The following is a 25,114-nucleotide window of genomic DNA, read 5'->3' on the forward strand; positions in this document are numbered from 1 at the left end:
ATCTTCAGCACACGATTTTATTTATCAAAAACTTATTTATACAATTTTAAAAACGCATTTTTCATTATATATTTCTTTATATTTATATATATGAGAAATTACTAGAGCAATATAATACCAATCCACCACAATTTTAAATATTTTCATATGTTTACATCATGTTCACCTTGTCATGCAGCGAGGACATTATTTATGGGAAAACATCGTGACTGCTTAGGTTGAATATCACCAAGCCGACAACGCACTTGTGTCCCCTTTCGCATTATCTGTATCCTTGGGTTGAACATTGCCCAGCCTGCGACGCACTTGCATTTCCTTCACTGAACGAGTGCCAGAGTCATAGAAAAACAAAATGTGAGCACATGTTTTCCTGTGGATGAGAAAGACAGCCACTTCATTGGTTTGTTTTTTTGTTTCTGTTTGGAAGGTGCTCTGCAGTATTACTAGTTGTGGATTGACTTGTACAACGCACATGGACACGGAATTTGAGAGAGGTTAATTAACTTGAAAAGTTCACGGATGACACGGAAATTTAGATGGTTTAAGCGTTATAGTTTTTTAATGGGAAAACAGTTAATTAATTTCTATTTTTTTAAGATATATTTTTGTTTTTGTGTTGAGTTTAAGGAATTAGTTTGTTTATTAAAGGGAAGAACAATTTAAGTATTGGTAAAATGTTCTCACCAAAATAATACAAAATGGGGTCTAACTATTTGAACATAATAATTTTAATATTCAACGACATCAATTAAATAATCAAAATTATTCAATAAAACAAGAATATCTTTATCAAAATTATAAATTCTATGCATCCAGTAGATATGAAGTAAACTTAACTTTAATCTAACGCATGAGAGGCCCAAATCTGTAATTAAAATATTTTCACAGAAAAATTAATCACCATTTACTCCTCGCTGGAACATAAAGATGTTATGCAATTGGTTTTAAATGGTAGGTTCATGGTTCTATGGTGAATAGGTGTCATAAATGTAGAACTAAATTCTAATGGTTTTAGAAGAAATGTAGAGTAAATTATAATGGTTTTATAATTATTTTATATTGAATTTATGATTTTTTCAAATATTATATATTAGTTATTATGAGTTTATGTGTTTTTAATTATTTTTCATTAATTATTATGATTTTTTATTAAATTAAATTTAGGTTTAAAAGTTTGGGTTATTTATTCATGGTCTTAGATATGAAAGAAATCTAATTATGTTTTTGTAGTTTTATATAAATAACAATACTAAAATATGGAATTATATTATAATGTTTTTAAAATTATTTTGTATTGAATTCATGGTTTTTTAATCATAGTGAATTAACTACCGAAATAAAATTTTGGATTGTTATTGTGATAAAACTAATGATTAAATAGGGAAAAAATATAATTATATTATTATTTTTTTTTCAATTTTAATATATAAATAATGTAAATAATAATACTTTATTATATAATAAATTAATATATTTTAAACAAAATTATTTAATTTTATTCAAATTAATACATTTTAAATATTAAAAAAAAGTAATCCTAACAGTGTGAACTACACATCAAATTCAAAATTTTAATATATAGAAAATAAAATAGATGCATCACTCAGCTTCTTCTCAGAGTATTCTTTGATAAATGTATATGGAGTTGGGAAAGTATATATCACAAAGTTGTCCATCATGGTTTAAATAAATAATGCAGCACCCAATGGTTTTTATTTTATAAAAGTAAAAATAATGGAATATCTCTGTTTACAAAGATAATATAATGTAGTTATGAATTTAATGTGATTATATATTGTAGTATATGATTTGTATGATAATCAATAAATAACTTATTGAATAAGAAATTTAATTAGGTTGTAATTACAATTTCATAATTTATATAATTTAATTTGAGCATTTTGGAGATTGATTGGAGTATAGATAAATTAATCTAGATCTATTTTAATTATGAATCTATCAATAGTTAAGATGAATTTAGGTTGGATATGTGTGTATCTTCTCTATAGTTTTTTGCTTTTAGATTTAATTTAAAAAATATTATAAATTAAAATTAAAATTAAAATTTTATAAAACATTTTGATTTTGAAATGAGTGATGGTTTTTGGGCAAGTAGTATTGATAAGTCATGTTAATAGCCTATGGTATTATAACAAAGTCTATTTACAAGTTAATAATAGTCATGGTAAAATGAGGGTGAATATCCATGGTTAAGAATCTTGCTATATTGAAAATTTATTTTAAGTGTTAATTTTTAATTAAAAAAACTATAAAATTAAATTAAAATAAAATATTTATAAAATATTTTTGTTTTGGAATGAGTTATGGTTTTTGGGCATGTCGTATTGATAAGCCATATTATTGCCCCATCGTATTGTAATAAATCCTATCTAGAAGTTAATAATATCCATGGTATAGTAGGGGTGAGTATTCATGACTAAGAATTATTAAAATATAGGGTTCAGTGGATTAAGGAAGGAGAAAGGAACTCTAAATTCTTCCATAATTCTAATAATGTTGGAGCACCATCATATTAATGAGATTTTCTCAATTTTGGGAGTAGATGGAGAAAGGAAAATCCTTCACCAAGAAATAGAATATGAACTCGTAATGTATTTTCGTGAGATTCTGTGAGAGAATTCATCCTCCACACAACCAACTATTAATGTTTTCCTCCATCATATCACCAGGCTTATAAGCAAAGAACAAAATATGGCTCTGATGAGACCAATTTCATATCAAGAGGTTGAAATGGTAGTAATGAATCTCCCAAGGAGTAATTCACTGAGTCTTGACAGATTTACCTCTCACTTCTTCAAGGTATGTTTGGCCTTTCTTGGTGAATAGATTTATGAGTTGGTAGAAGAATCAAGAAAGACCCAATCAATCTATGATGGCGTGAATGTCATGTTTCTAACCCTTTTTCCAAAAAGTGGGCACTCAGAGAATCCTTCAAGTTTTTTCCCTATCACTCTTTGGAATGGGATATCTAAAATCATTTCCACGATTATAGTGAACCATTTGAAACCTTACTTCAAAGCTTAATATCGCCAGAGAAAACATGTTTCATTGAGGGTCATCACATCTCAAATGGTATAATTACAACATAGGAAATAATTCACTCATTATGGGTAAGGAAGTGATGAGGGATGTTAATTAAATTGGATTTATCTAAAGCATATGATCGGCTTAGTTGGGATTAGTTTCTAGAGATCTTAGAGGCCTTTGGCTTCTCTGGCGAGTGGATTTCTTGGATAGAATCGTTAATCTCAGTGACATTCTTCTCAATACTTATCAATGGTCCCCTTCAGGCTACCTTCAGCCCTTCAAGAGGTATTCAACAAGGGGATCATCTCTCTTCATTTCTTTTAATTTTGGCTATGGAAGAGCTTTGGAGATTGTATAAGAATTCGTGTTCTTCAAGTCATTTCTCTCGCTTATGATTGTTTTGTCAAGATCTTCCTATAACACATCAACAATTTATAGATGTGGTTCTCTTTGGGCTACCTACATTAAAAGAAGTGAAAGGTCTTACATGCATTTTCTAGAGATTTGTGGACGATTTAGGAACATTAATCAATAATGAAAAAACAAATATTTTCTTCTTTAATTTCTAGGAACCAATACAGGCACACTTGACTCACGTGTTAGGTTTTCATCGAGCCCATCTTTCGTCTATATATCTTGGGGGGCTCCTCATCCTCAATTATAATAGAGCATAAAATTGGGAAGATATCATGGAAAGGGTTCGACAAAGGATTAGTAATTGGTCTTTTTGGGCCCTAAACTTCGTAGGTCGACTAGTGTTTACCAAATCGGTGCTACAGGAAATTCCAAATTATGAATTGATGGTAATGCCTATTCCAAAAGTCATTTGTAGTCTTCTTATGTCTTTGTGGATATAATTCCTTTGGAGAGGGTTAACTAAAGAGTGAAGGTGGTCCTTAGTAGGCTAGGAAAAACTCATTAGAACAAAATTTGTTGGTGAATTGGGTCTACGGGATCTAGAACTCATTAGCAAAGCCTATAGCATGAAAATTTGCTGGTAGTCGATGAAGGGAGGACTTGAGCTATGGAAACATATCTTGGTAATAAAATATGCACCCTTGAGCACTCAAGCTGACTAAATGGGAATGGAGGAGAATATCCAAGCTTCAAGTGTATCTAATTAGGCACAACATTACAAAAAAGAGGTGCATAAGCACACTTTTTGGGAAATATGAAGAGGAATGGAAAAAAAAATTTGGGAGGATTCTTGGAAACATCTTCCTTGATTGGTAGATAACAAGAACCTCCTAATGACTAAAACCTTATCACAAGATTTGGCTGCTACCAAGGTGTCTCACGTTTAGAAACCATATGAGGACCATCAACTTTGGTGACGATGGAAGGATAAACATTATTGGCCTTGTTCAGAGCATTCATGATGAGCACTAGTGTTGCAGCAAGAATGTTGCAACTCCTGGGGTTACCAACTTTACTTTATCAGCCGGAGGTTCGTACAAACTTGGAGGTGACAGTGTTGTACAAACAAGTAAAAGTGATGGTTCTTCCCTTTGTCACTGTTCAGCTGGTGATAGACCACTAGTGTTTTTCAAGCCAGACTTCTATGGATTCACAAGAAGCTTGATTACTGATGAGGGAAAGAGAAATCTTGTCTACTGTAGTAAGGAAAAAGACTAAAATCAAATGCTGAAACACAACATTTTCTAACTAATTATTGAGAGACTATGCTTAAAAGGGAATGCTAAGTTAACATGTATGCAATCCTATTGTCTCAAACATGTAAATTCAAAACATCAAACATTCTACTAGTGTGCATATAAATGGCTAAAATAAATCTATTTTTCTTTTTGTCTTTTTTATGGAAAAGTGTAAAAGCTAATCTCTTTTGGTGATGTGGCAGGTGGCTTAGGGATGCTGGTGAATGGATAGAGGGTTGGGGAGACCATTAAGTGACCTTGTTTAGCTTCCTATAGGTTTTTCCCTCAATTCAGCCTCAAAACAGGCTACTACAGGAAAACCTATATGATTCCTTGTATTTCTACAGGATACAACCAAGAGAAAAATCATGGGTGCCGAAGGTGATGGAAGGCTTAGGTAAGGTGGTTGGAGGATGGAATGAGGGAAGGAAATACCTAGGGTCACTTAGAACTTAGAACCAAGGTTGGAAGATGGCTGGATTTGCTCAACAAGCTTGGAGAATTTTCCTTGCAAAGTGATGAAATTGATGAGGGTCTTAGTTAAAGAAAGGAATGATCATAGATGGATGAAGTTGGAAGGAGGTTGCTGACTATGAGATCTCTCTGTACTTTTGAAACGCCTACACTGCATCAAACATTTATATTTACCCAAAAATCATGTAAACAAGAAGAATTTCAATGATTTAGGAAAATATAGTTTAATGAGCTAACTGTTTACTCCATGCATAAAGAAAACTTGCAGAATAAGATGGAATCATTGATGAGATCTGATGTAAGACTGAAGATGGAAGAAATAATAACTAATTCCTACTCTTGAAAACTAATCAAATTCTAGCCTAAGTACAGAAAACCCTAAATTCTACGAGAAAGTAGACTTATGTCTTTTTGAGGCTGCATAGGAGTTCTTTCCTCAAATCATGATCCCTTAAGGAAGAAGTGAGGCCAAAACACCTATTAACAACTTTTTGATGTTCCTTTATCTCTTCTAAACTACAGTTGAAGTAAATCACAAATGGAAGAAAACTAATGAGCAAACTAATCAAATCTACACTACTTGCAATGAAATACTTCTAAAGACAATTCAACTATGAAATCAATCTAAGCATACAGATACAAGAAGATGAGCCTTTGCTGCTAGGATTGGTCCCTAACCCAAGAGCTTCAGCGCTCTGAGTTAACTTAGTACTCAATCAAGAAAATTCTCATTCTCATTATCAAAATAGGAAATTACATAGCAATGTCTTCCACAAGTCTTGAACTCAAAATTGGCTAGTGTTTTTACAACAAAAATTCGAATCCTAATGAGGCTCTAGGCCTCCTTATTTATACAACTGAAGTCTCCAATGACTTCCTTAAATATAGGGAAGCTCAGCTCCCAAACTCGAGATAAACTAACTCATTGACTGTCACTTGCTCAGCTGCCATTTGATCTCCATGACTTGGTTCCTTGTACTTTGAGCTAGTGTGATTGATGGAGGAATATTTGAATGAGGGAGGAGTTAAATGAGGAGGATTTACCTCCTACAATCTCTCTTCCTTGTCCCATTCGAGTTTCAGCCCTTAATCTTGCCAAAATTCCCTGATTTTCTCTCACAAACCTGCATTCAATGCACATTAGTCCACTAGGCATAATATCTCACTTTGATTCATCTCATTAAACAAAATATAATCAAAATATGTAATAAATTGTGATAAGAGTTTATTCAACTAAGCTAGGAGGTGAATTAAGGTCCATATAGTTACCCAATGATGAGGCTGATCATCACTCCCCTACTGAAAGTGTTTCTCATCCTCTAAGAAACTCAATCAATATCCATGTCCTTCATAGCTCTAGTGGCCTCCCTAACATCCCATGCTTCTGTTGTAGTTTCCTCTTCTTATGCATAGAATCCTGCCTTCCTTTCTATCTCCTCCCACTTATTTCTTTCTTCTTCTTCCTTCCTTCCTTCTAACATCCCTAAGAGCAATGGTGGTCTGAGTTTCAAGCTAATCCAATTGACTTTGAGTATTTGGAGGGTTTTCTTGTACATGGGTGTCCTGTTGAGTGCTTCTCTCATTCTTTGAGGAGAATGGTACTCTCTGATTTTTAAACTATATGGCAAAGTATTCCATCTCCTTTGGAAAGCTTGCATGTTGTCATCCCCTAACAGCCTAAGCATATCCTCAAAATGTGTAATTGCTTTCTCTTGGGTAACCATATACCTGGGTGCAAGTTGAGGATCATTTGCATTTAAGTTATGTGTGCTAATGACAGCCATTGGATTTGACTGCTCAACTCTTATCATGAGAGGCTCTGTTTGTTCCCTTGCCATTATCTTCTTCATTTCTGTAGCCCTTGCTTCTTCATGGTTCATCCATGATGCCAAAGCCATCAACTGTAAATCCCATAGTTTTTCACTAGGGTCACATACATTCAGATCTGTCAAGGCTAAGTTATGTAGGTAGAACTCAAACAGTTTAGCCCTATCCTCTAATGTGCTTTGATCATAAAGATCAATGAACTATCTATAATCCTGGAATGGCATAGTGCCTCTCTGTGCTAGGGTCTTGATTTGGAACTGTAGCCACTGTTCCTTAAGGTATAATGCATAGGACTTAGTTGGCATCCTGCACTAGATTGCCTCTAAGGATAGACTGGCCATGGATGCCAATTGATTCTCTCTTTCTTGTAGCTGTCCTTTCAACCATGCATTTTCTACCTCCAACTGAGCTTTCATTACGGCCTCTCTATCCCTCAGGCTGCTCAGTTCTTTACCCATCTCCATAAGATTTTCCTCCATGTGACCTATGTCCTCCACTCCGTTGGACTTGGAAATCTGTATCCATCTATGTGTTCTTGGTCTTTCTTTCTTGAGCTCAAAGAATAATGGGATGGAAATTTTTTGTGGAATGACCCTACCCCCTTCAATAAACCTGTAATAGGAGTCAAGGTTAGGTTGAGGACTAGGTTCCCTTAGCTGTGGATCCTCCTTCTTTGTTTCTTGCTGCATACTCCCTTCTTTATCCAATTTCTGAGTTTCCTGTAGGATTGCTTCTGCTTCCTATAGGTCCTGCTATGTATCCGGTAGGATGTCGTTTCCTTTGGATGAGGCAAATCTAGTCACAATCCTTCTCACATAAGTGATAGGAGACTTAGGGGAGGCTTGTCCTAAGGATCCTTCTCCTTGAGTTTGCATAAGAGGAGCCATCTTCTCCTGCTACTTACGTGAGTCTTCAATAAGAATAGGAAACTTGGTGGGAGTTTGACGTCTTCCCTGCCTTATTGTTCTACTTTTTCTTGTCCTAAAGTACAATGGAGTTTTTCTTTGTCTTTTGCCTTTTTTCTTGATAGGGGTGCTAAGGGTAGTGAGGGCAGCTACTGCCTCTCTCTTAGTGGGTTCTGGAGACACCTTGGGTGACTCCTCCTTGTCTTCTGCCTCCTCTTTTCCATTCCCCTTTTCATATTTTTCTTTCTCCTCTTCTTCTCCCTCTAGTTCCTCACTTTGTTCATCAGTTTCTTCGTTGGCATTCCCTTCTGTCCCTTCACCACTTTCCTTCTCCTTTTCTTCTTCTTCTTCCTCATCTATTTCCTCTTCATACCTCTCTTTTTCTTCTTCCTCTTTTTAGTTTCTTCTTCATCCTCTTCACTGGCAGTGGGGCTCTTGTCATGTTCAAGGGCTTTTATATCTCCCTCTATTTGCATGTCTTTGAAAGTTGCCCATGTGATAGGAATTCTAAGGTGTTGGATGGCGTCTTTTATGATGAGTCCAATTAACCCATGATGGGCTAGTTGTTGATGGTTTCCTTCCTTCACCTTCATGCTTATATCTATGATTGATTGGAAAAGGAAGTAGGGTATGCTGAGTTTTTGTTGAGGAGGTGTGTCTACCCCAAACCTCAATTCTTCAAGAAGCCTAAAGTGGTATCCATATACCACATTGTACCTACCTTCACATGATATATATTTTATAATGCGGTAGCTTATTTCATTCTAGGGATATGGTAGGCTGGCTCTTCTCACTCCATTTTTGTCTTCCATGGCACCCTCTCCCTCTAAAAAGAATTCCTTCTTTGTAGTTTGGCTATTTCCCTTGTCCTCCCTTCTCCAAGGCACTCCTAAGGGAAGTGTGGTAATTCTTCCTATGATTTCAGGGGTGAGTTCTATTGAGGCCTCTCACCACAACAGTGGCATGGGTCCTAGTCAGTGGAATGAGGGAGAGAGAAAAATATTTGGCTACATCATCGTACCCCATCAATTTCTCCAAGTAACCCATCCAATTGTTCCTTGTGAATATCTCTAGCACAGGAGGGTGCTGATGAATCCTCATGTTGTTGATGGGCTCCCTTATATTAAACCTCCCTATTATTTTGTCTGATACAAAATTTTAATGAAGGAGGAAATTTAACTGAAATTTCTATGGATACAATTCCCTTATATTGCAATCAATTTCAATAAAATAGTAGATTGTTATGTTCCTTTCACTTGGAGAAATGTGGGGAAATGTAGAGCCTACCTCCTTACAATGCTTGATGTAACCAACCCCTGTTTTTCTCCCTCTAAAACTGCTCACTGCCAATCCTATAGACTGCCTGACTGTATCCTGTAGGATCCTCTAGGACTTCTTGTAGGATTTCCTGTAGGATTTCCTATAGGATCTTGTAGGTGCTCCTGTGCAGGGAAAATATGAAATTTGTCTCTACTGTAGACTGCTTGAGGGCTGAGAGCGACTTCTTTAGTGTGAGCCTCGAGAATGTGAATTCTTCTATGCATGGGGATCAACGTTTATCTTCTCTTATGGTTGATTTGAGTGAGGTGGTGTGCTGACAACCGAGGTACAAATATATATTTTTGGACCATTAGTCCCACTACCACATCATCATTCTCCTTACCTCGTAATCAAATCCCACTTCAAGCATCCGTAGCTTAAGTTCTTTTGACCTCATACTCCTTTTCTTTGACTTGACTATTGCCACGTGTGTGAGGACTAACTGTTTTGTCCTTGTTGACTGAACGAAGGTGGAAAATTTAGCTGGCCACCTTTCACTTATAAACCAACTCGTTCACAACTTTTACATCTTTTGATCACATTATGATAATGAGAGCTGGAAGCAAGATACTTACCTGTGGTAATAATACCTTGCTGCAGTTTGTTGAAGAAACAGAGTCTTTGTTGTGTGTTGGCTGCATGTGCTTTTGTCCCTTTTATTATTATTATTATCCTTCGATGATTTCCTTTGATGTGCAGGTTCCTAGTGTTGGGTTGTGTTATATTCTTTCCATGACTAACCTACGTAGTGAACTGGGGGGGTTAGAGGGGGGAGGAGCCCCCCCTTTGTTGCGTTGATTGCACAGAGGGGGGATCATAGGGGGGGCGACAACCCCCCTTGTCTAGGGGGTTTGAGGGGGGTGGGTAGCCCCCTTCTACAGGGTTCGGGGCAGTGCCCCGAGAAATTTTTTTTTTGGACCCTATATTAGGTTGGGCAAACCTAACTATGGTTTTGGACACGATGGTTTTTGGTCCATGGTATTGTATGCTTCGACATGTATAAATATGTATTGTAACATTGAAAGGAATGTAATGAAAAATCAAGCTGGTAGTCCCGGTTTTGGGATCTAGGGGAAAATATTTGTGTATATGTGTTTTATGTGTTATTCTCTTGCATTGTTTATTTTCTTTGTTTTAGAATTCGTATCCAGGTAATTTCTGTATAGGGTTAAAATCTACATTTGGTATCAGAGGTGTTTTAGCTTCAAGGGGATGCCTTTGTTGCTGAGAGGTTTCACTCGGGCCTGTGGTAGACCCTATTCAGTGGGAGATTTGTGAGATCGATTTTGGTGGTGAAAGAAGATGGTGAGAAGTGGAAAGATAGAGATCGAGAAATTTAATGGTCAGAGTTTTGAGTTGTGGAAACTCAAGATGGAGGATATGTTTGTGGATAAAGATCAGTGGATCGCGGTAGATCCATGTACTAAACCAACGGGAGTGTCTGATGAAGAATGGAAGAAGTTGGATCGGAAGGAAAAGAGCACAATAAGATTGTGTTTCTTAGATTCAGTATTGCTAAATGTATCAGGGGAAGCTACGACGAAGGCTTTGTGGGAAAAGTTAGGGACTTTGTACCAATCTAAGTCTCTGGTGAATAAACTGTTCCTGCGGAAAAAGATGTATAACCTGAGGATGAAATATGGAGACTCGGTGACAGAGCATTTGAATGCATTTAATACTATGGTAAGTTAGTTAGCATCTGCTGATATTAAAATTTCAGATGAAGATAAGTGCATCAGTTTGTTGTGTTCTCTACCAGATTCGTGGGATAGTCTGGTTATTGCAATAGGTAGCAATGCAACTACCTTGCAGTTTGATGAAATAGTCTCATCCTTGCTGACGGAGAAGATGAGACAGAAAAATATGGAGAAGCAGGATGGTGATGCCTTGTCTGTACGAGAACGGTACCAGAACAGAAACAAAAATAAGTCATCGAGTGGGAGATCTAAATCTCCAGGAAAACCTGTAAAGGTGGTGTGCTGGAAATGTGGAAAGGAAGGGCACTACAAAAGGGACTATAAATCTAAAGCTCCTGATAAAGGAAAGGGATCTGATGATGCTCCTTCTGCAGAGGCGAAAACAACCTCAGATGAAGGTGGGGATGTGTACTTGGTTTCTTCAAGTACACATGTAGATCATGAGGCATGGTTGATTGACTCAGGTGCATCCTTTCACTTCACTCCCCATAGAGAGTGGTTATGCGAGTATGATAAATATGGTGCTGGTGATGTCTTCTTAGCGGATGATAGGAAGGCTAGAATTGTTGGTCACGGAAAATTAAAGTTGAAGTTGCAAGGTGGAAGGATTAGAACACTTCCGGGTGTTCTACATATTCCTGCATTAGCCAGAAATCTGATTTTTATAAGCAAGTTGGATCATGCAGGTGTAAAAACAGTGTTTGAGAAGGATACCTGCAAGGTGGTTTAAGGAGCACTGGTATTGATGTGGGGAGTTCAGACTGGAACTCTGTACAAGCTGCAAGGTAGCACTATTGTTGATTGGTGCAACAATTCTGTGGTTCCTGAAAGTGGAGCAGAAAATCTAGTGATCTGTGGAGAGAAGACCATGCTGTGGCATCAAAGGCTTGGACATATTGGAGAGAAGGGCCTTCGAATACTTCATGGTAAAGGTATGGTAGAAGGTATGAGTAATAGCTCTTTGGATTTACATCTCTGTGAAAATTGTGTATATGGGAAGCAGAATCGGGTGAGTTTCCCCTCTTGTGGTAAGAGGGCGAAATAGATATTAGAGCTTGTGCACAATGATGTGTTTGGACCTGTGAAGGTTCCATCGCTTGGTAAGTCTGTGTACTATGTATCATTTATAGATGACTTCTCAAGGGATACATGGATATATTTCCTTAAGAAGAAATCTGAAGTCTTTGACAAGTTTAAATAATTTAAGGCTCTGGTGGAAAACCAGACAGAGAAGAAGATAAGGGTGCTGAGGGCAGATAATTGTGGAGATTTTTGTAGTAAGGAATTTGAAGAATTTTGTAAGAAGTGTGGTATAGCACGACAGAAGACTACTACATATACACCTCAGAAAAATGGAGTTGCCAAAAGAATGAACAAGAAATTGATGGAAAGGGCAAGAAGCATGCTCAGTGGTGCCAGGTTAGGACAAGAATTATGGGTAGAGGCGGTGGAGACAGCATGCTACCTGGTCAATAGATCACCTTCATCAGCGTTGGAGGATAAAACTCCAAAAGAGGTATGGACTTGTAAGAAACCCTCTCTTTCACATCTGAGGGTATTTGAATGTGATGCATATGTACATGTTCCAAAGGAGAAACGAACCAAGTTGGATAGTAAATCTGAAAAGTGCATCTTTATTGGGTATAAGGATGGTTTAAAGGGTTATAAGCTTTGGAACCCAGAAACAAGGAAGGTTGTGTACAACCGAGATGTGGTGTTCAGAGAGGTGAAAGATGTTATTAAACATGAAGTCCAACCAAAGGAACCTGAGAAGATAGAGTTTGAGCTAAAGGAGGAAGAATCAGACTCTACAATAGAGGAGGAATCAGAAGATGAAGAGCCACAAACTCCTGGTGTAAGAAGATCAGTTCGAGAAAGAAGGCAGCCAGAAAGGTATAGTCCATCTTCTTTCTTTTCAAATTTTGCATTATCTATTACTGATGATGATCCCAGAACTGTGAAGGAAGTAATAGATTCAAAGGATTGAAAACTCTGGAATGAGGCCATGGTTGATGAAATGGCATCTTTGCACAAAAATGAGGCTTGGGATCTGGTGGGGTTGCCAGCTAGAAGGAAACCCATTGGCAGCAAATGGGTGTTCAAGAAGACAAATGCAAAAGGAAAGGTGGAGAAATACAAAGCTCGGTTGGCAGCAAAAGGTTATTCCCAGGTGCCGAGAATTGATTTTGGTGATATTTTTTCTCCTGTTGCAAGGTAACTTCTATTAGATTACTTTTATCTGTTGTTGCTACTTTTGAGGTAGAATAGATGGATTTCTTCACGGGGATCTAGAAGAGGAGATCTACATGAAGCAACCTGAAGGCTTTGCGGTGAAGGGTAAGAAAGAACTGGTATGCAAGTTAATGAAGTATCAGTATGGGTTAAAACAGTCACCAAGGATGTGGTATCAGAAATTTGATACATTTATATGGGGACTTGGCTTCACCAAAAGCAAAGTAGATCACTATGTGTATTTTAAATTAATTGGTTACCGTGTTATTTATCTGGTCTTGTATGTGGATGATATGTTACTGGTTGGAAATGACAAAGAAATTATCTAGGATTTGAAGACTCAATTGTCCTCCAAATTCGACATGAAAGATCTTGGTGCTGAAAACTATATTTTGGTCATGGAAATTAAAAGATATCAAGAAAATAGGAAGCTCTGGTTAAACCAAAGGAAGTATGTTGAGAAAATATTGCAGAGGTTTAATATGCAAGATAGTAAACCGGTGAAGGTTCCTATTCCTGTAGGTGTAAAGTTATATGCTGAACAATGTCCCAAGGCACAAGAAGATGAAGAGGATATGTCCCGTGTTCGATATGCAAGTGTAGTTGATAGCCTGATGTATGCAATGGTCTGTACTAGACCAAACATTGCACATGCAGTGGGATTATTCAACAGGTTTATGTCAAAACTAGGGAAGGAGCATTGGACAACAGTGAAGCAGGTTTTTAGGTATTTGCGTGGCACTAGTGATTATGGTTTGTGCTACCAAGGAAGACCAAGATTGGATAGAGTTTTGGATATCCATGGCTTTTTTGATGCAGACTGGGCTGGAGATTTGGATCAGAGAAGATCTACAAGTGGGTATCTGTTTAACCTATTTGGAGGTGTAGTCAGTTGGATGAGTAAGAAACAATCTATAGTGGCTCTATCAACTACAGAGGCAAAATACATGGCAGTCACTCATGCAAGCAAGGAAGCAGTTTGGTTACAGAGATTGTGTTCAAGTATGGGGTTAGTACAGGGAGCTATAAGGATAGACTGTGACAGCCAAAGTTCAATTTTCTTGGCAAAGAACCCTACTTATCATTCAAGGACAAAGCACATTGATGTTCAATATCACTTTTTGAGGGATATGAGAGAAGACAAAAAGGTGTTGCTAGTAAAGGTGGACACTTTGAAGAATATTGCAGATGCATTGACAAAATCTATGAGCTCTGAGAAGTTCTCCTGGTGTAGAGAAACAATGGGCGTTTCAGGGTTGGAAAAATGACTAAACTCTATTGTGGCCCCCCGTGGAAAGAAAAAAAAAGTGGGAGAATGTTGGGTTGTGTTATATTCTTTCCATGACTAACCTACGTAGTGAAATGGGGGGTTAGAGGGGGGGTGGAGCCCACCCTTCATTGTACCGATTGCACAGAAGGGGGGTCATGGGGGGCCGGCAACCCACCTTATCTAGGTCGTTTGAGGGGGGTGGGTAGCCCCCCTCTATGGGGTCTGGGACAGCGCCCCTGGAAATTTTTTTTGGACCCTATATTAGGTTGGGCAAACCTACCTATGGTTTTTTGGTCCATGGTTTTGGACACGATGCTTTTCGGTCCATGGTATTGGATGCTTCGGTATCTATAAATATGTATTGTAACATTGAAAGGAATATAATTAAAAATCAAGCTGGTAGTCCCGGTTTTGGGATCCAGGGAAAATCTTTGCGTATATGTGTTTTATGTGTTATGCTCTCACATTGTTTATTTTCTGTGTTTTAGAATTCATATATAGGTAATTTCTCTACAGGGTTAAAACTTACACCTAGTGTTGATGATGATGATGTTGATGCTACTGCTAGGCTCTAGAGGAGATTCTTCTACCATAGGGTCTCTACGCTTGAAGTTGGTTGCAACCTATGACTTCTATTTTGTGGGATAGGCTGTTGCAGGATGTCCTGTAGTTGCTTCTCCCTCAAAAATTTTATTCATTTCTCTACTGCTGGGAGCTGAGGATGATTGGCATGGGCAGCGAAGGGTTTTAGGGATTTGTGCATGAGGAAAAATAACCTTCTGGTGTTGTCCCCTTGCTCTCTATATTCATCCTCTTTTCTCTGTGTTTTTTTCTTGAAAATTGACTTTTGTGATGAATGCAGGGGTGACATGTGTAGGTCATTCCCTTGCTCTAGGGTTACTTCCTTTAGGATTCCCAAGCCACCATAAATCCTACAGGATCATCCTGTAGGTTTTTAGGGAATCCTGTAGGTTTACAGGGAATCTTATAGAAAACATAGAACCCTTGCAAACTAAGACAAATGAGTGGAAAAATGGAAGTAATGCTGGAATGATGAAGGATAATGAATCAAGAAATAAAACATGAGCTGGACATGTCTTCTTTTATTCTCCATTGTTTCTCTAATCGTCCTCTTGCTGACCTGCAAACAATACTTTCTTGAATTTTCTTTTCTCCTTTTTTTTTTGTTTTTTTCTTTTTTCTTTGAAAACAACTAGGCTGCCTCCAAAAGGTTTTCATCCTAGCTGCTTGCCCTGGGCTCCTTAAGAGAGTTTTTCACCCACAGATATTTTTATTTCTCTCTTTATTATTTTTTTTTTGACACCATTGGGCTGCCTCAAGAGGTTTTCAACCCAATAGTGGGACTCAAGTGCATCATGGAGGTTTTCACCTGAGTCTCCTTATTTTTTTGATTTTTGATTTTATCTTTAGTAACTTGATGAGGTAGGAGCTGAGACTTGCTCCACCACCATTACTGTTGTGCTGATACCTTCAATGAACTCTTGCTTTGAAAATGGCCTCTTGTAAAATTTCAATCTGTGCCCATTAACAAGTAAAGGAATGGCCTCTACATCTATGGTTCTAATATGTGCTGAACCATTATCATGACATGTCTTTATGAAATAAGGCCCTAACCACCTAGTCCTTAACTTTCCCTTAAAGTCTTTATATCTAGAATCATATAACAAAGCCTAATCACCTTCTTGAAATTGCTTGTTCTTGATGTTCTTGTCATGCTAGCTCTTCCTCTAAATTTGAGTCACCTCTGTGTGTAGGAGGGCCTGCATTCTAAACTCATCTAACCCATTCAGCTGGAGAAATCTCTCTTTTTGGGCACCAATGAGATCTAGATCTAGTTAGGTTGCCATGCTCAATGTGTTCTTATCAAATTCAATGGACAACAAGGCCTCCTTCCCATAGATCAACTCATAGGGTGTGAATCCAATGGTGGTCTTCCAGGTGGTATTGTAGGCCCAGGTGGCCTCAACTAATCTATTTTCCCAATCTCTTATGTTGCTGCTAACCACTTTGGTCAGAATTCTCTCTAGCTCTTTGTTGGTCACCCCCATTTGCCCATTAGCTTATGGGTGATAGGGAGTGGAGGCTCTATGCTTGATCTTGTTATGGATTAAAAAGTCTTCAATCATGTTAGATGTAAATTGGCTGCCTTGATCTATCACCAGTTCTCTAGGGTACCCAAACTTGTAAAAGACATTTTCCTTTAAGAACTCAGCCACCTTCTCCTCTGTTGCTGCCTTGATTGCCTTGGTTTTAGCCCACTTAGTCAAATAGTCAGTGCACACAATGATATACTGCTTTTTCTTAGAAGGAGGGTCAATAGGTCCAATCAAATCCATGCCCCACTTTTCAAATGGCTCGAAAGTCACTTGGGGTTGCAGAGGCATTTCGTCCCTTGGAGTAGGCTTTCCCATCCTTTGGCACCGATCACACTGACTAATATATCTTCTCACATCCTAATGAAGAGTAGGCCAATAATAACTAACTTGTAACACCTTGAATGATGTCCTCTTTGTTGCAAAGTGACCTCCACAAGGCTCATCATGACAGGCTATAAGGATGTCAAAGACTTCCTCCTCCTTGACACATCTTCTCAGAATTTGATCTGGACCTAGTTTGAAGAGGTTGTCCCCAATCCAAGTGAATGGGGTGCTCTTCCTCACAATCTTGATTTTCTCTTTGGAGGACAAATTCAGTGGGAACTGTGAAAATACCAAATAGTTTTATATGTCAGCAAACCAGAGAGAGAGAACTGAAATGGAGAATAAGTGTTCATTCGGTAACTGATCATCAACCATTTCTTCCTCACATGTAGGCAAAGTTAATCTAGACAAAAATATGCAACAATATTTTCCTTGCCAGGCTTATCAACAATAGTTAGATCAAACTGTTGTAATAAAAGTAACCATCTAATAATTTGGGAATTCACATCAGGTTTATTCATTAAATATTTAATTTTATCATGGTCAGTAGGTGCAAATGTTGTTCCTTTTCGGTCACAGTGTAGTTCAGTTTGGCCTTTGACAAATTCTTACTCATCAAGTAAATGGCATAAGACAATTTCTCATCTATCTGGCCTAGAGATGCTCCTATGGCTTTGCGTGAAGCATTAGCATGGATATGAAAAGGAAGGGCCCAATTTGGGCCTCAGATAATTGGTGTAGTGGTCAACTTCTCCTTCAAGATGTCTAGGGCCTCTTGATAGCTTTTTGACCATACAAACTCAAATACTTTGGCCAACAACCCAAATAAAGGAGAAGCTAACTTGTTGAAGTATTTTATAAACCTCTGATAGTATCCAGCTAATGCTATGAAACTTTTGGCATATCTCTGCTTTTGTGGAGGTGGGACCCTTTGGATGATAACTATTTTGTTTGGGTCCACCTGCAGTCCTTGCTAGGATATTGAATGACCTAGCACTCTCCGCAATCATCAAGAACTCACATTTTTAGGGACTAAAATACAGGTCCATTTCAATGCATTTGTTCGGTACCTTACCTAAGTTGGATAGAGCCTCCTGGAAATAACACCCATAAGGTGTAAAATCATCCATATAAATCTCTACTGCATCATGGACTAGCTCGGTAAAGATACTCAGGACTACTCTCTGAAAAGTGGCAAGATCATTGCATAGGCAAAAGGAAGGACCCTATAGGTGGAAGTACCCCAAGGACAAGTGAAGGTGGTTTTATCCTGGTCTTCTGGGCTGATCTGGATTTGATTTTACCCACTAAATCCATCTAGGAAAGAGAAAAACGTTTTCCCTGCCAGGCCATCTAGCACTTGGTCGATGAAAGATGGAGGGAAGTGGTCCTTCTTTGTGGCTTTGTTTAAATCTTTGTAATCGACAAAAATCCTCCACTTACCATTTTTCTTTGGAACCAACACCAAAGGAGAGATGCACTCACTGTCTTAGATAGGGTAAATGAATCCTGCATCTAGCAGTTTTTGCAGTTCCTCTTTAACTATATCCTTGAGAGCTCGTTTCATCCTCCTTTGGGGTTTTCGAACTGGTTTGCAACCTTCTTTGATGTAAATGTGGTGAGTACACATCGAGGGTTACACTCCCTTCATTTCTTTGTAACTCCAAGAAAAGGCATCCAAATGTTCTTTTAGCATATTGTACAACTTTTCTTCTTGGTGAACAAAAAGAGATGGGTTGATTTTCAAAGTTCTCTCAGGGCCGAATTCTATGGTTTTGACACGGGTAGGGTTGGAATGAGCTAAGCATAGATTAATCTAGTGGTTTTTCTGAGTTTCCTTTACTACTTCTAAGGACAATGTACTGGGAGTTGGACTTTGGAGTATGTGTTCAATCAAACCATCTTCATTTGATTGTCCTCCTCCCATGGTTGTTTCTAAGGTGTAGAGTTGGGCATAATAAACTTCATCTTCTTCCTCCTCTTCCAACCATAAAGGTAAGTCATGTTCTAGAGATGGCTAAGTAGGAGGGTATAGGACTAACTTCTTAAACAGATGCCCATTTTTTATGGTCATATTTCAAGCCCTATAGCTAATGTAGGCATTGGCAGTGGCTAACCAAGGCCTCCAAAGGATGAGAGGGTAACTAGTAAGCTTGGCCTTAGGCTGGAGAACTAGGAAATCGACAGGGTATTCCCAAGAGTTAATGGAGACCATCATATCCTCCACAATCCCCTTAGGGGTCACTATGGAGCAATCTGTAAGTTGTCGGACTGTTCTGGTCTTTCTCAATGAACCCTCGAGGTTGATCTTGAGCATGGTGTCCTTGGTCATCACATTAATGGAAGTCCCAAGATCAATCAAAGTGTGTGGGACAATGGTCCCATTAATGTCCGCATCTACTATAGGGCTTCCAGGGTCCAAATACTTTCGACTGATTACTTGCCCCAACATTAAGTCGGACAACTGTCCAATGACATTAATGGTAGGGGCATCTCTTTTTTGCCTCCCTGGATGCTTGAAGCACTTCTCCTTAATCAACTTGTTGTAAATAGGTACATCTTTTATAGCTTGGAGAAGTGGAATTTTGACACATATATTTTTCAGTTCTCCCAAAAGTTCAGTCTCTTCTGGGGTAGGTTGGAGTGGTTGGGTTAATCTCTCAGGAAAGGGTGGTGGATTTACTTTAGGCATGCTTTCCTCTCTTTCTTCCTCAACCTCCCTAGGTGGAGGTAGAGGTTGGTTGTCTGGGAGTACTCTCCCAGATCTCAGGTTGATTTCCTGAATCTCCACAACATAAGCAGGATAGGATGTCTCTCCACTGTATAGTTGTTGTGCCTGTTTGTTGTTCAAGTTTAGAGTTGGTTGGGTAGGAATATGGGGTTGTTTAGGTGGAGCAGGGTGTAAAATATGTGATTGAGTAGGTGGTGAAGGCAATAAGGTTGGAGCATTGTTGTATGGGGGCCTCCACTCCTGGGGTGGTGCATTCCACTGAGGCTATGGTGGAGCATATGGTTGAAATGACTGGCTGGTCGACTGGGAATGATACTAAGGTGCAAAGGACCAAAGAGGGGGTGTATACCAGGAAGGATGAGCAGGGGGTCCCTAAGAGGGAATGGATGTGGTCTAGTTGGTGTTTTAATATGCATGGGATGACCCTTGCATGCCCTGCTAGTATGGCCGAGGCCCATGAAGTCTCCTTTGATTTATGTAGTAGAGCTATTCGGTCACCCCTTCAGCTCCTTGATATATAGATTATAGTCTAGGTAGATAAGGGCACTTGTTCATGGAGTGTTTTTCTTCACAGAATGGATAGATTTGAATTAAATTCAATGGACATTCATTCTTAGGGTGCCTCCTTATGCATCTAGGGCAGAAAATGGCTAAGGCTCTCTCTGCTTCCTCCTATTTTCTCTTAATGTGCATAGTTTCCATTTGTAGGGAAATGTTTTATAGTATCTCACTCTTGAAATCCTCCAACATGTTTCCAATTTCACCCTTGATGGATGTATTGGAAGACGACGTACTGAAAATAGGTTCACTACCCCTACCCTTTTTCCTAGCTGCCCTATAATGGTTTCTAAAGAAATCTTGATATCCTCGTAGGGTAACTGGTAGATGTGCCCTCCTGCTAACAAGTTTAGCGTATCCAGATGATCTTCCCTTACCCCTCTAAGCAGAACTAGCTTCATTGACTCAGGGTCAAGTGTGCACTTAGCCCTTTCATAGCTAAGCTGGAATCTTTCTTCATAATCCTCTAGGGATTCATCATGCCATAAGGTCATGCTAAAAATTTCCTCTTTAGTGTCTTTATACCTGTAGTTGTCTCGATACTTGTTGTTAAAGGCTTGCTGCATCTAAGCCCAAGTTGTGATGCTATCCCCAGGTAAACCCATGAATCAGTGCAATGTTGCATCCTTGAGAGCCGATGGGAATAGTTTCAACTTCTGCTCATCATTGGTGTAGTAGTAGGTTTTGCATATGACAGCAAACTCAAACAAGAAATTTTTTGGATCTTCTGAGGTTAGGCCATGGAAATGAGGAAGGGAATAGGGGCTTATATTTTTCATCTTAGTATCCCCATTGGTTTCCTTGATGGGGAAGGCATCCTCAACTCTTTCTCTATTTCCTCTGCCATTTCTATTTTCAACCATTGGGTCAGTAGGAATGGGTTCTTCTTCTTCTTCTCCTATAGGCTCTTCAAATATCTCTGGTTGCTCACTTAAGGGTTCCTTTAATTCACAGCCAATGAAGAAGAGGGAAGGTTGGTTGTTTGAAGTAGTGGAGTTATTTCGCAGAAATTTCCCTAAGTTATCCGTTCCCTACGAGGCATGAAAAAAATGTTTTTGTATTGTTTTGTGTTTTTTTTCAAACTTTGAAAATGATTGCAGAATTGAAATTGCAAATCGAATGAAAACTAACTAATTTAATGAAACTAAATGCTTGAAGAAATCCTACTTGCAGAATGGAAAAGAAAGAAAACTAAATTACTCTTGCATAAATGAAACTAATAGAAGAATATCATAAAAAATAGATGGAAGAAAGAAAGCAATAATCACATATTACTCAGACACCTCCCTCGAAACGAAACCAAAAAGTGATGACCATCAATATTGCAGCATGAATGCTGTAACTCCTGGGGATATCAAATTTACTTTATCAACTCGTGGTGTTGGAAATAATACTGAGAAGGGGGGGGTGAATCAGTATTATCTAATTCTTTTAATGAACCTTCCTTATTTGATCTTTGAATTATATTTGCATGTCACTACCATAAAATAATGTGCATGAACAAAGAAAATAGATAGTCACACCAAAGAACACAAGATGTAAGGTGGAAACCCAATGTGGGTGAAAACCACCTGCTGCAATATGTCTCTATCTTCTTTCAAATTAGAAACTTCTTTTACAATGGTTTTGTACTGGTGCAGTCCTTTACCAGTACGCAGGCTGCAACCTGCAGAGAGCTACAACTCTCTCTCGTTTTCCAGTCTCTCCTGAAAGGGAGCTACAACCCCCTACTTCTTTTCTTACAAGGACCACTTTTCATAAATTTTCAAACTGGATCCATAAGCATCAATTGATCATCAAGTATGAGAGAATCACCAAATCAACTGTAGTAACTAGATCAACAGTAATAGGACCAAACCCAGAACACTACAATGATAAACAAAGATTTTAAGAGAAGGATGCACCCTGCTCCACTGCTAGCCTGCTTCCGGACTCACCCTGCTCAACTGCTAGCCTGCGTCCCGGACGCACCCTGCTAAACTGCTAGCCTGCGTCCCTCGCTCTGAGTCTATTGAACTGCCTGCGTCCCGACGCACCTGAACCCTTCTGCGCCTGCATCCCGATGCACCTGAACCCTTCTGCACCTGCGTCCCTCCGGGCATAGATGATTTCAAGACTTCAGAAGTAACCCAGACAGTCAGATCTATAGATCTGAACATGCGCCGAAGAGATCTCGGTCCATCAGTAGATTCGCCTTGTTTAGATCTAGACCAGATCTAGCCCTCATAAGATATTCAACCAAAACCATGCCTAAACCAAATGATCTCCTTTGCTTTATATATGCAAGCTCCTCCTCAAATCATGGAACAATACCACGAGCCGACACCATAATAACACAATACCATCGGCTAGATACCAAGAGTAAAACACAAGAAACCCCCACGTGAGCTTTTCTCTGCCTTGAAATGTGTGCACTGGGTGGACGCACCTCCTGAATGGCTGGCCTGCGTCTCTGGACGCGGTCCCTGCAAGGTGTACCTGCGGGTACGCACCTTCTGAACTGATATCCTGCGTCCTTCTTATTTTTCAATAAAATGAGAACCTTGTCATGGGAGTTGCCATCAAGTACAACATATGTAACATATAGCCATACCAGAGAACATAATGCCAACAATCTCCCCCTTTGGACTTGATGGCAACCTTACAATCTTCAGCTTCATTCTCCCCCTTTGACATCAAGGGCAAAGGGGTATGCTCCCCCTAAGATCATGCTCCTCCTGAAAATGAACCAGATCTGCGACAAAGAACCATAATCCACCATGAAAGAGATAGAGACATATTGCAACAAGATCTCCTTCTGACCATCCTCCATAATGCCAACAATGCATTATATGCTCCCCCTGAACCTATGAGCCAACCATGACTGAACCATTTCCTGAGTCTGTTCTGCTCCCCCTGAGCCTGAGCCAACCATGATTGAACCTGAGTCTGTTCTGCTGCCCTTTCTTCATATACGCGACTTTGCAGCCTGTAACCCGCGTATATACGCGACTTGTCTTCATTATATCAGCGTATGCAAGATGGAATACTGAATTTCATCACTTTCAGATTCCCCTGTGTCTGTTATGTCCTCTGTCTGAATTATGCCACACCTTTCTGTCTCTGTCTTCTTCAATTCCTGCAACTGTGATGATGTATGGTCCTTTTGTTTTGAATTTTGAAATCTGCTCCTGCATTCCCTTGCTTTATGCCCATAGTTGCTGCATGTATAACATCTTACATTTTTCATGTTCCTTCTATCACAATCAATTGCTTTGTGTCCATATGCATTGCAGGAAAAACAATATCGTCTGAAATACCTGGGATGTGATGATCTGTCTTGAACCATTCTACTTCTACATCTGGCTGCAACATGTCCAAGATTATGACATACATAACATTCAACATTTTTTAGTGGAGGAAATAATTGTCTATCATAGTTAGGAGTAAAGGATCTTCCTTGAGGAATTTCTTTCCTTGGTTGTTCCTTGTTGAGCATTTCAGATTTCTCATTAGAGTTTCTTGCCTCACCTTGTGAACTAGATTCACCTTCAACATATTCATGAAAACCAAGACCAGTCTTGATAGCAGGAGACCTTTGACTATTAAGAATATCATCCAAGACTTTAGTACTATCTTGAAATCGTAAAAGCTTATCCTTTTCTTCTATTTTACCTTTCAAGATATTTACCTCAACTTGATGTTGTTCTTCCTTTTTCAGATATTGATTCCTTAGGTCTTCTTCAGCTTTTCTTCCTTCTTCCACTTGTCGCTTTAGTTTGATCACTTCATGTTCTTGATTTTCAAGATCTTCTCTGTTCTGTTCTCTTGATTTTTTAAGATCTTCTTTTAGAGAGAGGATCCTTGATTCAAGTTTCTGAATAGTTGTACTCTGATCCTTTACTATATCCTGCAATTGCTCCCTTACCCTGATTTCTGTCTCCAATTGTTCTTTTAATTTGGCAACTTCTTCAGTTTCTGCATTCTTCTCTTCATGTGCCATGAGACTTTTAATATCTTCGCTATTATTGGATGAAGCATTCTTCTTCTTATGTGCCATGAGACTTCTAATATCTTCACTATCATTGAATGAACTTTTAATATGGGTATAATAGCTTCTACCATATTCTTCAGATATCTTTCCTTTGTTATGAGGACATCTAGCAGCATAGTGACCAACTCTACCACATAGAAAACATTTGAAAGGTAGCTTACCTTTGAACCGTCCAGTTCCCTGTTCAAGATTCTTGACAAAATTTACCTCATCTTCTTCCTCTGACACTTCGAATGCGGCCTCTGGTGGTACCTATTGTCGCATTTCAAAAGCAGTTAAGATCCCATGAAGTTGTGACATGGTGATTTTCTGCACATTCTCCTTTTCTTCTATGGCAGATACTTTAGAGTCAAATTTAGCAGACAGAGATCTCAAAACTTTTTCAACTAAGACAACTTCCTCAAATTCTTCACCCAGATCCCTCATACAATTCACAATCTCATCCATACGCAGGAAATAATTAGCTATGCTTTCATTATTACGCATACTAAGAGTTTCATACCGGATTCTGAGAGTTTGAAGCTTTGCTCTTTTTACCTGATCATCTCCTTCGTAGCTTGTGACGATTTTGTCCCATATTTCCTTAGCTGATTTGAAATGCATGATCTTCATAAATTCTGATTGAGTCAAACTACTCAATAGGACAGTAACAGCTTTGGCATTGAGCTCATATTGCTTTTTCTCTGCTGGATCTGTAGGAGTTGCTGATGGGAATTTGTATCCTCCTTCTACGATTCCCCAAACTTCTGCTCCAAGAGATTGTAGATATGCAGTGGTTCTTATCTTCCAGTGAGTAAAATTGTTCCCGTCAAAGACTGGTGGCCTGATGTGTGCCTCTCTTTCTGGATTAGCCATTCTGATGGATCTTTTCCTTCAAGCGATCAAGCTTCCTCAAAAGGACCTGCTCTGATACCAATTGTTGG

This window comes from Pinus tabuliformis, chromosome X (genome assembly GCF_031772625.1).
Source record: "Pinus tabuliformis cultivar Carrire ecotype Pingquan chromosome X, CPIR1, whole genome shotgun sequence".
NCBI lineage: Eukaryota > Viridiplantae > Streptophyta > Pinopsida > Pinales > Pinaceae > Pinus > Pinus tabuliformis.